Consider the following 13,138-nt stretch of genomic DNA (forward strand, 5'->3'; position numbering starts at 1 on the left):
AAATGAATATCAGGAATGATGATTGCAGTAAACTTTTAGGCTTCTCTTCAACCTATAAGTGATTGGATTGCCTAAAAGGGAAATTAGAATTTTCTTGGAAAATTAGCTTCTTGGTTAGCCTTTGTGGAGTTGGGGCCTTAGGTAGAGTTCTGGATTCCACCCAGAACCTTGTGATGTGGAAAATCCCCACTTAAAATAACATGCAGATAAACGCAGATTGGCTGGGAGAACAGAACATTCTTATATAAGGAAAGACCAGCAAAAACACAAAACAAAAACAAGCTGTTTGTCTGTTAGAATATCAACCAAGTTGTTTGGTTTGGAGGCATCAAGGTGAAAAAAGTAAGTGCATCAGGGAAAATCCCTTTCTAAGGCTAAAACTCAAAAGGAACCCACAAGCAATCTATTTTGCTCACTGGTGACCACCTTGATCTACTTGTGAGTGGAAGTGGGGGAGATGCAACAATGAAGACATGGGCTGAGATTGGCTATGTTCCATTGACACCTGCTGACCTTGAGACAAGAGGCAGAAGATGAAGTACTGGATGGTGTAAAGTTTAAGATGTGTAAACTCCCCCGCCCATGAGCACTGATCTAGCCTCAGGGGGCTAGAGCTGAGAGTGAACTGGCCAAATGATCTGAAGTGTGGGGAGCCATGAGTGAACACCCAAACTCGAAACTAGTACCCAATAGACCTAACTGACCTGAACACATCCACATGACGATAAAGAATCTTGAAACTGTGAGCAAGTGTAAATTATAACAAATTGATGAACTGGTCCTTTGCTTATGGATGCAGTTGCCCAAAACTCCAATTAAAAAGGATCGTTTCAAGGATCAACCTTGTTTTATCAATGTACTGACTTGACAGGGATAAGCAACTTAGACTTTGTCTATCAAAAATGGAGATTTATAAAGGCATGAAGAGGTTGGCTTATAAGCTTTCATGAGTGTGCTTAGCTTCAGAATAAGGGGGGTAATGTGGAATCCCAACTGAATAGTTTTCCTCTTTTACAGATGGGTCAGGTGAAAGAGGATTGAGGGATTGATAGTGTTGCTAAGATTTTGTTTCAATTGGGAGTAATTGTTAGCGGATTAATTATGATTGTTACAACTCTAATTGGTAGCATAGTGGTTATGAATCGGGCTGCAAACTGCAAGGTCAGCAGTTTGAAACTACCAGCTGTTCTGTGGGAGAAAGATGAAGCTTTCTGTTCTAGTAAAGATTTACAGCCTTGGAAATCCTGTACAGGGTCACTATGAGTCAGAACTGATGCCACGGCACTTAACAACAACTAAAAGTGAGGAGTAGTTAGTCTTTCTTTTCATGAACAGAGAATCCTAGGACCATCAAAAACTAAGAGCATAGTGGGATGTGAAATCCTACCTAGAGAAGCATCTAACAGAGATGATGGCAGATGTGATGGCATGTAGAGGTAGAACTACTGCAGACTCTAGGTCCATGGACTTAGAAATGCTATGTGCCTGTGGGCAGGTGGTTGGCTTGCAAAATGTGCCCTTGGACATTTAGATGAATATAAACATTTTTTGTTTTCCATGTAAAATCAAATATGCTTGCTTTGTTGATTTGTGAAAACTAAGATGTAAAAGAGAAATCACCAGGAGGAAACAAGATAATTATTGTTGCAAGGAGGAGATTATAATCATTTAGATGAAACAAAACATAAGATTGGTGGAAAGTAAAGCTGAAAACTTGTCTGTTAACCTTCACTCAATTTACAATAAAAGTTTTTTTTTTTTTTTTAATTGATTCTTTGGGTTAAAAATTTTAAAAATCAGGCTGAAAGAAAGGGAAGCCTAGGGGATACTAGGTGGGAAGGTCTGAAAGGTGTCACTGTGGTGAGCTTTATTGAGCCACCAGAATGGCAAGAGTATGTCAGGCCTGCACACTAGTAGGAACAAGGTGCCAAAGAGAAGGTACAACTGGAGGAAAGACATAGAAGCAGAAGTTTGTCCAGAGAAGAAGATGAATAGTGGCCAGTGTATCCTAAGTGAGCATAGGAGAAGTGATGGAAGCTGGAGAAGTGCAGGCTCAGGTCGGGTAACAGGCCAGATCAGATACCCTGTGTTATCTATGGATCTATAACAATATTATCCAAAAGCTAAGTTGGTCAAAGGAACCAACATAAAATACCTCACAGATTTTCCTGATCAGGAAATTGGACCTACTCTAATCGGTGCCTCTGACTCAAGATATGGGATGTACATCTATGTAAAGAAAATTAAACTCACCACTGGACCATTAAATAAGATCATGATAAATAGAAAAGAGATTGAAGTTACGAAATACTTCATTTTGTCTAGATCCACTATCAACCTTAATGGAAGCAACAGTCAAGAAATCAAATGACATATTGCTTTAGGCAAATCTGCTTCACAAAAATTCCCTTAAGTGGTTAAGAATAAAAAAGTCATTTTGAGGACTAAGGTGTGCCTTCCCCAAGCCATGATATTTCCAACAGCTTCATATGCATGTGAAAGTTGGACAGGGCATAAGGAAGACTATAGAAACAATGATACATTTGAGTTATAATGTTGGAGAAGAATGTTAAACATACCATGAACTGCTAGAAGAACAAATAAATCTGTGTTGGAAGAACTGCAACCAGATTGCTCCTTAGAAGCCAGGATGTTAAGACTTTGTCTTTTATACTTTGGACATATCATGAGGAAGCAGTCGCTGGAGAAGAGCATCATGCTACATAAAATGGAGGGATAGAAAAAAAGAAGACCACAATGAGATGGATTGGCACTGTGGCAGCTGCAATGGGCTCAAGCTTAATAATGACTGTGAAGATGTCACAGGACCCAGCAGTGTTTGTTCTGTTGTACATAAAGTCAAAATCAACTCGACAGCAACTTACAACAAAGAATTGTTGCCTCTGACTCAAGTTCTCCCAGAAATCTAGTGTGATCTCAACCAAACGTTGTGTGGATGAATGTATTTCTAAACTCACCTCACATGTTTTTGGCAGGATATTTTTCTTTGTGGACTACTGGATGAAGAACCTCAATTCCTCTCTAACTGTTGTCCAAGGTTTTCCTCTGGTTCTTTACTATGTGGGCATCCCCACAGGACAGTTCATACTATTGCAACCCCTCCCTAAAGTAATGGGTGATTGAGAGAGAGTGCACAAGAATTAGACTACAAGACAAATGTGCCATATATTTTGCCCTGTTGTATTCTTTAGAAGGCAATCATTCAGTCCACTCCACAATGAGCAAGTGGACAATACACAGGGATGAGTGTGCAGAAGGTGTCCAGTTTGCAGTCTGAGATGTGTCAATGGGACCTGATTATGAATCTAATGAAAACCATTGGAGGGTTTTAGGACAGTGGATAATGGCATCTGGTATTTAAGGTTATCCCCTTATGGTGTAGACAGAGAAATGTGACCAAGAAGCAGCTCTTCTAACATTCTGCCCTCCAGAACCAATCCCCTTGTTTGAGTTATACTCCATACCGCCACTTCTTGTCATTTTTATAAGTTGGTGCATTAGTTACACATGCTATCAGTCCATGGCTTTTATAGATATTACTTGAGAAACACATGATGATGTACCAAGAAAGTAGATGCTAGTAACATAATCTTCATTATGAAGATTGGGGTACTGGGGAGCCAAGAGTCACATAATTGGCAAGAGGGTGAAGCCCTGAACTCAGCTCTGTTTATTCAAAATGGGTCCATTGAGTGCACCTGGGGTTCCTGAAAGGCTACAGGAATCATGGTATTGTCTTATCTCTCTACATGTATAGAGATTACATGGGAGAGGACTTTGGTACCCACAGGTACTTTAGAGAGGTCTTATCCAAGGATTAGGCCTAGGTAAGGGGCACAGGAAGTGATCACACTTCATTAATGATAACCAAAACAGAACCTGGAATTCTCATAATCAGGCAACTACATTCCAAAGAAAACCCCCTACCCAGCTCACTTGGGCAAAGAAGCTCAAGAGAACAAGATGTTTTACGGCTGTGTATAGACTTCCAGAGGTGAAAGACTTGGGAAATCACAGAGGGAGAACATTTTCTGAAGAATTGGACATTGTTTCCACTCTCATTAAAGAACCCTCAGGCCAACTAACAGGCAGAAGACAAAGGTAACACAGAGTGGACCAGATATATTCAATCCATGCCTGGCCACCATGGTGACCCCACTTGGGTAGTATCACAACCCCTTCCCAACCACCCACCCCAGCCTCTTGGCCACACAACTATGACTATTTAAGAAATCAGGAACTAACTAAGGATGTCGTAAGAAAAAGGAAATGTCCACTGAGGAAAGAGGTACATGGGTGTCTGAGGAGAATTTCTGAACACAAGATATGGATTTGGGAAAACTTGTGAGGGAAGTTGTAATGATAAAAATGCTGATAATGATGTTATGACTTAGGGATTCTCTCTGTGTGTGTTCAACCTCTGCCTCTCCTAGTTGTCCATGGTGGTACAAAGAATGTATGTGGCTCCTTTGTCCCACCTCCAGGCTAACCAAGCGCCAGTGCAGAAGCGGCATAAGAAGTCCTCAGTGCAGACATACAAACTCTTTCTAATTGAGATTTTAGTGGATCCCCTGGTGACTGCTTGCCAGGAAATGACACCTCCTATATCTCAACCTTCCTGAGCACCTACCAGTCCTTCGGCACCACCAGAGAGGTCTTAGAAGTCCTTTTCAAAAAGTAAGTGCCTACCCATTCCACAGCACAGTGGCTATTCTGCCATCTATTCACTATAGTTCTGAGATTTTGTTTGCCCCTTTGAAAGGACCACCACATAGGGTGACTAGAGGAATACAATGAATGGGCCATAGGATGTGGTTACTCTGTACCTGGCTGTCTACAAAGGGCTGTTGGAGTTGCTGCTGTTGTTTAGTGCCATTACGTTGCTAATGATTCAGAAAGACCCGGTAGAAGGTTTCTGAGGCTCTCAATCTTTGTGGGAGAAAAAAAGCATCACCTTTCTCCTGAGGAGAAGCTGGTGGGCTGGAACCGCCTCTGACCTTGTGGCTCACAGTCTAGTGTTTACCCTACAGACCTGCCATGCTCTCAGTAGGGGCTGTAAGTGTTCATATTTCTTTATGTTCCTCTCCTCCATGAGGAAACTCTCTGACTCACTGCTCACTGATATCAGGCTCTTTGCAAAAAAATGGTTTGCCTGTTAATAAAGGAAGTGTGAAATGCCATCTTGGGGTCCCTGTTACTCGAGCAAAGATCTCTAAAGGTGAATGAGGGACTACTGGCTAACACAGATATCAGGAAGATGTACACAGCAGCTCACTGATTTTTCAAATATGTAGTCAACACCTACCATTTACAGGTGTTTTCTAGCTTAAATCCTTGAGGAAAGCAGACACAAACCCTTGACCTACTGGGCTTACATTCTACTCATGCATTAGAGAGTAACAGTAGACTGCACAACATGTAAGTTGTGATGCATTCTTGCCCTCTAGTTATGGATACTTCATCGGGAGAGGTGAGTGCCAGGATCAAATAAAAATATGAGTGGACTTTGGGTCAAGTGGGGAGAGGGAGCTCCTGTCTCCATAGACCAGTGTAAAGAGTGGAGGGAGCTGTTTGTAGGGTGTGGGGGTGGGGGAGCAAGAAACTTGGATCTTATTCATTTTATGATTTCCACTAGAGGGCTGAAGTCTATAGACTCATCCTGCAGAAGGAAAGGATTCAGAGATCTGGGGATGGGACCCACAGTGTCTGGGGAGTAGATAGGCAGTAGACTCAGAGAGGGGAACCTTAAAGGACCTCTTTTCACCCCAGCAAGCTACATTTTATCTCAGCTCGAACCCAACACCTCACCACTACTTGGGGGTTGTCCAGAACAGGTAGAGAGAAAAATTTGCTTCCCAACCTCTCTCCGATCTCTGAACTGTGTGCCCAGCCACACATGGAGTTCAACAGGCTGCAACACTGCCCTTGGGGCACACAGTGTCAATGGGATACAGAGCACACATGGAACAGGAAGAGTAAGACAGCAATTGGAGGCACAAGCTAGAGATGGAACTGCCATGTGTCCTGAGGAAGCTGTGGGCTGGAGCACAAACCCCAGTCCTCCATCCATCAGATACTTGTGAAGCACCTAATGAGAGTCAACACAGAGCAGTGAGCAGAACGCTTAACCCCCTGGTCTCCTGTAGTCTACCCTCTAGTGGAGGGGTCACGCACAGAATATGGCACACTTCCTGTATCAGGGGAGAGTTGGTCAGACCACGATTCCAGAGCACCCTATAATTTCCAGTCCCCTGCATGGGACCAGGTTACCACTGCCAGGGTAGCCAATGAGTGGTAGATGTTGGGGTTAGCTGGCCTCTGGACAGGCATAGCCCGACAAGTAGTTCACTTTCCCAAAGACATCCCATTGGAAGAGGTGTGGAAGGCCAGGTCAGGCCAGTTCTCTGATTGTACTCCCTAACACATCCCCTCCTCCCATCTCCTCCATCCTGGGTATATAGTTGGACCAATACCCAGACGATTTCATTCAGCTCCCGGATTTTTCCCTGCCTCCATCTCCTGGTAGACTACATTGTGCTCAATATGCCTGGATCAGTCCTAGAGCAACGTGCCCAGCTTCTTCTTAAAAATATGAAGCACTCAAAGCCGATTGAGTCAGAGGCAAAGGGTGAGATAGAATGAAAGAGTGGGTATGAGAGCATGTGTGGAGGAGGTCTGGCCGGGTACACAGGGAGGAAGTTCCCAAGTTTGGGGTTGGGATAGGAGCAAAGACTAGCCTCAGACCACTCACCTTGTGGACTGCAGGCTAGGAAGGCTTCTTGGAAGGGGTATGTGGACTGCCACAAAGGCAGTAGCATGATTTATATCTTTTGGAAAAATATATGAAATGCCATTTCTGTTGGTAATACTTTCCCTCTTTCCAGCTCTGGAGCTCCACACAGCTGAAGCGGAAGATGTGGAGATGGAGATAGCTCCTCTGGCAGCTCCTGAAACAGCTCCAACAGTTACAGCAGAGGAAAAGCCAGTGCCAGCTCCAAAACCAGAGCCTCCCCGCCCTTCATTTGTGGACACAAAATCTAGGCTGAAAGAGGAGGAGCTGATTATCTTAACATTCTCTCCAAAGCTGGTGGCAGAGAAGTTAACAATGATGGATGTGGTGAGCAGCTGGGCTAGCAGGATGGACTACCAAAATCAAATTCATTCTGTCATTTGATGACCATGACTTGTCTCTCCTTGAACTGAATTCCAATGATCTGCATATAAATCCCAGCTCTGGCTCTTAATAAGCATGAGGAATGCACAAGTTTCTTAAACTCCTGGGTTTCTGTCCACATGTGGATAGTAGACACAGCATATGGCCCAATTTATTATTGTGAGTGGCTGAGAAGTATACAATTTCACATGGCTGACTAGTACTTTCCAGTGGGTACTCAGTAATGGATGGCACACTCTTCAACCCAGGGGTCTTCCCTAATTTCAGTACAAATGAGACACTTGTTGTCTACAAGACCCCATAGCAACCTCCAACAAAAAACTTGTAGTTTGTAACACCATGGAGAATGTGTATCTCAATGGGATGACAGATCATAAAGGCTTATCAAAGTGGACAGAAGGTGTTACCTTGATATGTGCAGGCTAAACCATCTTCTGATGCTTTGCTAGTGAGGATGAGCTGGATGGCAGTACTGTGCTCTCTTTCTGTCATCCATGAGCTCCGGACAACCTATTTGTTGGATGGTCTCAGTGGGGAGAGATCAAATTCAAAACACACCAATAATACTTATGTCATATCCTGTGCTTCCAGAACCCCAGCTCAAACCAATGAACCCTGGCATAGGACTGTGGGCTTTGAGCTGGAGTGGGAAATGGTCAAGTGACACTTCTCTTCCTCTCCAGAAGCTGTTCAAGAAGGTGGTATCCTACCACTGTCTAGGATCCATCTGGTCCCAGAGAAACAAGTAGGGCACGGAGAACCTGGCACCCACTGTCCATGCCACCATTACACAGTTTAAAACGTGGTCCACTGTGTAATCACCACGTGTCTTGGGAACAAGACCATGAAGGCCCCAGACAGGGCCAGGGTGGTGGAGCATTGGATCAAGGTGGCCAGGGTAGGATGTGGGTGAGACCCAGGAGACCCCATTGTCCCAGTCCTGGGAATTCCTTCTTCTCTTTGGTCAACTCTCAGGAAGGGGCTCTGTGTTGAAGCCCCTACACAGACCCTAATCCCCTCTTATGCAGTGGCTTTTTAAGTTCTATGACTTCAGTTCCAACTCATAGAGACCCATTTTCTATGAGTTTCCAAGGAGTGGCTGGTGAGCTTAAAACATTGACCTTAGAGTTAATGGGCAGGGCCATACCAGGACTCCTAAGGGACAGAAATGAACCCAAGTCGAATTCTCAGCAAAGCCTTTGCTTTGTTCTCCAGTTTTGAGAACAAGGATGCTCTGGATGGGAGTAAAGGCAAAGAGAGGACCCTTGGGAAGAAAGACCTAGAGACTGGACCCCTGTCCCTCCCAGAAACACCAGATAGATGTGTTCAGCATCTTGTCCTCCCGTTTGGTCCCAGGAGTTTAGTTTGCTGCAGGATATAAACCTCCTACAGGAGTCCTGCCAACACTACATCATTGTGAGCCAGGAACAATTTGGAACCTGGTTCCAGAACTTTGACCATCTCATTGAGAACCAGAGGTAAGATGTGAACAGGAATTGGCTCATGACATGGGCAGGTTCATCCTGAGATGAGAGGCAAAGCTTGGCCATGCTGGCCTATAAGGAGCACTCTGGCTGCACTTAATTTCTTGGCCAGTTAAAAATCTTGTTCCTCAATGTTAGTTAGGCATCTGGACTCCAGCTTCTGGGAAGAACTGAGGTGGGAACCCAAGGGGTGTGGCTCCCAGTAGCCTCACAGCTGCCTCTCTGACCTGTAGCTACAACAAATCCTGTGACCTGGAGCCTCCAGCACAGGTGACCAGCAACACTCACTCATCCTACAAGAAGACCTAAAGGACTTATCCATCTTCAAGATATGGTGAAAGTGAGTGCTCAGATCTGGGTGGGCAGGGATGGGATTCTTTAGGGCTCAGTGAAGTTTCAGAGTCCAGCATAGACTGGAGGAGTCTGACAGCCTGGCTCTGGTATCTCACTTACAATCCTAAAACTGGAAGACATGTGTTAACCTCTCTGTGCTTGGGCTGACACTAAAATGATTTCTTAAATGGTTGGAACAAATGGGGTACAGTTAATCGACCAAGCACTTAGCACAGCGCCTGACACACACAGCATAGAGTTAACTAGGGGGTGGTGGACTGACTCCAGCAAGGACTTCAAGGTAAGCTGATCCCTCTATCCAGCTGCCAGGACCTGAAAGAGCTCTATAGCAGTAATGGACAGATCCCACTCCTGTGGTTAGCTTATTGTGTTCCTTTTCTCAGAGTAGGGAAACAGCTGGGAATTAAAGAAGGCATTGGATACCACAGGGACAGTTCAATAGACAATGGCCACCACCTTATGAACCAGTCCACTGGAGGTATCAGAATATGAGGGATCCAAGGACTCCTAATTCTGAGTGTCACAGCCCACCTCAGCACTTCTCTCCTCCATCCACCTATATACTCTAGTGATTCCTGCCCCTGTGTTTATGTTGCAGATTCTGGTCTTGGACCAGTGAAAGCTTGGACTTCGTGGTCTGAGTATGAGTCTTCAGGGAACTGAAGATGGCCCAGTGTTTATTGTTAACTTGTACTTATGACTTTATTCTTGTATACATTTATTATAAATAGTTTCTTCTTAAAATAATTCAACTTTGGTTTCTTATTGTTTATTTCCACAATCTGTGTTCTTTGTATTTTAAAAAATAATTTACATTTGAGTCAGGTAGTTTAATAGTTCTACATTTCTGGATGATTTTACATTCATTTCTTTTTATCAGGAGATGGTTCTAGCTTTAGCAATTTCTCTTCAGTTATTGGATATATTCAATGATTTCTTATTCTTTAGTGCCCCAGTCATGTAAGTACAAAGTCATGTCTAACTGCACCTAAAGCTTTATTAGCAAATGGGGTTTACTTTTCTCAAACAGGCCCCAAGCTTCTTCATGAAGTCTTTGAAGATCAATTTTGTAGTGGTCACGATAGATCCCTGAAGAAGAATTAATTTTGAATCTATAGTAGTCGTCTATGTATTCCAATGAAAGGTAACCCGATATGGAAATGATAGAATATCACTTGAAAAAACAAACAAAAAAACAAACAAAACCTTGCTGAAGATAATTCAAAAGTAGATTCAACAGAATGCTTCACAGAGTAGAGGGTCAACAAAAATGGGAAAACCCTCAACGAAACGGATTGACACAGTGGATCCAACCATGGGTTCAAAAACAACCAACAATTGTAAGGATAGCACAGGAGCTGGCAGTATTATTACTTATCCAGGAACCCCACCAGCCAACAAAGTGCAAAGAGAAAGAAATGTCTTGCACCAAACATGACCCACCTAAGAGAAGATTTTGCAGAGAGCCATGGGGATGAACAAGAGGATCAGATCCAATTATCTCAGGTCTAGACGCAGGGACAAAGATACAATTGAATAAGGGATAAATGTAAAGAAAAAAAAAAAAAAAAAAAAACACAAAACCATCTAGGCAGGCAATGAAAAATTGTTAAATAACTTAAAAAATTTTGAGGAAGGAAATGACTGCACCCACATCCAAGATATAAAATCAAATATCTAGTGGTTTAAATCCAACCATTGCTGCATACAAGAAATGAGGCTGTCTGTTCCTGTAAACATTTACAGTCTTAGAAACAGCAAGGAGCAGTTCTACAAGTCCCTACAGTGTCACCATGAATCAGTATGGTAAAAGGAAATCATTTCATGTTGTTAGGTGTCATCGAGTCATTACAGATCCATAGTGACCTTAAACACAGCAGAACAAAATACTGCCTGATCCTGGGCCAACCTCACTACTGTTGCCCCACTTGAGCCCTTCGATGCTGCCATTTGGACAATCCATATCATTTGGGGTCTTCCACTTTTTCTCTGAACCTCCAACCTACCGAACATGATATCCTTCTCCAGTGACTGGATCCTCTTGACAATATGTCCGAAGTATGAGAGATGAAGTTTGGTCATCTTGGCCTCCAAAGAGTCCTCTGGCTGCATGTCTTCCAAAACGGATTTATTGGTTCTTTTGGCAGCCCATGGCACTTTACAATTTTAATGAGCTACAATTACACAGAAGTTAAGCACATTAAACTAATCAATGGGTGGTACAAATGGTGAATTTGTTCAGCTGCTAACTGAAATATCAGAGTTCTTAATCCACCTAAGGACATTCGGAAATAAAGACCCAGAGATTTACTTGTGGAAAATTAGCCACTGTAAACCCTATGGGCACAGTTATGACACACATGGGATCATCATGACTCAGTCTGAACTTGACATTTATTGGTTATTTTCCCTGATCTAGTGCTCACACTTAAGTTGGCTGATGAGGAGTCCAATCAGACTTCCTCTTTTCCTGATTTCTTCTGATAGAACTTTGGAATACGGATGATATTCCAAGTTATGAGTAGAAGAAAGAGTTACTTGGGAACCACCTAGGTGGCCATTGTTGTTACTGCTCTTAGGTGCCATCGAGTAAGTACATACTCATAGCGACCCCTATGTACAACAGAACAAAACACTGCCTGGTGCTTTAGCCCAATGATGCTGCCACTTTGCCAATCCATCTCGTTGGTGTCTTCCTCTTTTTCTCTGATCCTCCACCTTGTAATATGTCCAAAGTATGAGAGGCAAAGCTTGGCCATGCTGGCCTATATGGAGCACTCTGGCTGCACTTCTTCCAACACAGATCTGTTGGTTCTTTTGGCAACCCATGGCACTTTCAACAAGAGTCCTGATTTCAAAGTGGGTTGAGTTGGACTACTAATTACAAGGTAGACATTTCAAATTCTTATGGCTTACTGATGGGATAGACAGATGGAACCTTGGAAATTATGACCTTTAGTCACCTTTCAGGTCTGGAGCTGAACTCACACCTCCATGGCTCCATTTCCACCATGCAATAAATAAGTATATAAAGGGAGCTATGACATCAGGGAAATAGCATACATTTGATCTGTCATCAACCATTGGTGTCAAATGACAGCATTTACCCAAGGAAAAACTTCAGAAGACTGGAAAGATGAAAAAAGAAGGAAGAAAAGGAATGGCTATCTGGTAGCGTAGTGGTTACGAATCGGGCTGCGAACCTTAAGGTCAGCGGTTCGAAACTACCAGCCGCTCCGCGGGAGAAAGATGAGGCTTTCTACTCCCGTAAAGATTTACACCCTCGGAAACCCTGTACAGGGTCGCTATGGGTCGGACCCGACTCGATGGCACTTAACAACAACAACAATCAATGAGATGAAACAAAATATGTATAAATGATAGAATGGAAAACTGATTTATTCTGTTGAACTTCACCGAATTTACAATATAATGTTAAAAAGTAAAGAAAAAGGAAAAGAAGAGGAGGAAACTTTCAGCATGATGGACAAGCATGCTACATCTACAGCAACGAACGATATCGGTGTCCAAATGGAACCAATACAGAGAAATGGAAAGAAAGGTGGATTGAATATTTACTAGGAGGAGAACCTGAACGGGGTGGCAAACAAATAGACAGATGGTTGAACTGAAAGACACACTTCCTGGCTCAGCTCTACCATCTTGAACTTTTTGGGTTTTTAAAAAATAGTTTATTGTGAATTATGTGATGGCTTACATGGGAGAACATTAGCTTTATATTCATCGTTTTGTATATCATGTATATAATTTTCATTTCCATGATTACAATACACTGCATGCATCATCAAAGAACCAAAGGGTATACCCAGCAGGGCTGCCCCTCAGTAGTCAGCACACAGCCCCTCTCCTTCACTGGGTCTTGTGTCCCCAGCCACTCCATCTCTCCATGTCATCATCTCTGCCTCCATCTCTGGTGTCACTGTTTTTCTAGGTAGGGTCTCATACTCAGCTCTTCTCCCTTGATGGTCCCAGGGACCTCTGCTCCTGGACTGCAATATTAGCCACTCCCCTCCTTTTGCTGCAAATTGTCTACCTTTTCATTCCCACTCCTCACTCCTGATAGCAATTATTCACTATTGAACCA

Source organism: Chrysochloris asiatica, unplaced genomic scaffold, assembly GCF_000296735.1.
Source record: "Chrysochloris asiatica unplaced genomic scaffold, ChrAsi1.0 scaffold00537, whole genome shotgun sequence".
Lineage (NCBI taxonomy): Eukaryota > Metazoa > Chordata > Mammalia > Afrosoricida > Chrysochloridae > Chrysochloris > Chrysochloris asiatica.